Source organism: Triticum dicoccoides, chromosome 3B (genome assembly GCF_002162155.2).
Source record: "Triticum dicoccoides isolate Atlit2015 ecotype Zavitan chromosome 3B, WEW_v2.0, whole genome shotgun sequence".
Lineage (NCBI taxonomy): Eukaryota > Viridiplantae > Streptophyta > Magnoliopsida > Poales > Poaceae > Triticum > Triticum dicoccoides.
In genome coordinates, this window is record NC_041385.1 from 773,527,967 (window position 1) to 773,529,020 (window position 1,054).

Sequence of the window (1,054 nt, forward strand, 5' to 3'; positions counted from 1 at the left end):
TCCATAAGAGAAAGGATGTTGACTTCCCTCACGCCAAACATCATAGCCATCCCAAGGACTGGAACCAGACTTGGTTTTACTACCGCAATACAGCTCCAGACGATGAAAATCCTCTGCCGGGTTATCGTGCATACCGGCTTACCAAAACTCACCCGGTTCCTCAGCGACTAACTGCCAAGGAACGATCAAAATATGCCCCTCAGCTAGCAAAACTCAGAGCTTCTGTGGCTAATGGTCTGACATGCATTGATTTCGTTCGATGCTGGGTTTCTTGGAGGGTCTTGCCTTTAAGCCAGCGCCCCGGTTTAATGTGTGAATATACAGGGGATCTAAAAGACCCTCAACATCATATTGACATCCAGCTCACAGACGATGAAGTCACCGAAGCTGTCAAGAAAATGCTTGATGAACCGGTGGCTGCATGTAGCAGAGTAGGGCTTGGCCCCTTCGACGCGTCCAACAAACCGCCAGCTGTAAGAATTATCTTATTTTTGCCTTAATCCATCCCTTCTTAATCATTCCTTTATAACTTGTTGTCCATCTGTGCAGGGTGATGATCCGTTCTGGAAGAGGAAACACAGGATAAACCGGCGAGAGCAGCTCGCGTCAAAATCAGGGTTACAAAGAAGCCCGCAAAGAAAAGAACTGCCGAACCCTCTAATTTGCCCAATGATGAAGAGCTCGATGACCCGGAGTCAGAGGTAGAACTTGACTCTCTTGGTTGTTTTTTCATACACCTCATTGACAATGATTGTTATCAGGATGATGCGGAGGCTAGCCACGCTGGTGATGCAGAGGTAATTGTTCTATCCTCCGACTCAAATCATGTGCCAGTACCAAAACTTCGTTGAGCATTCCGGAAAGTAAAACGTTCACACCCTCTTGCTTATTTGGATCCGCACTTTTCTTTGAAGACACAGCAGCAAGAAGCTCGCCGCACAACCCGACACAGTGCTCAAGTGGTTGTCGTGGTCCTGAGACTGACAGTAGAAAGGGGGGTAGGTATGGAGAGGCAAGATCTCAGCTATGGTGAAGGTGTACACACGGGATTTAC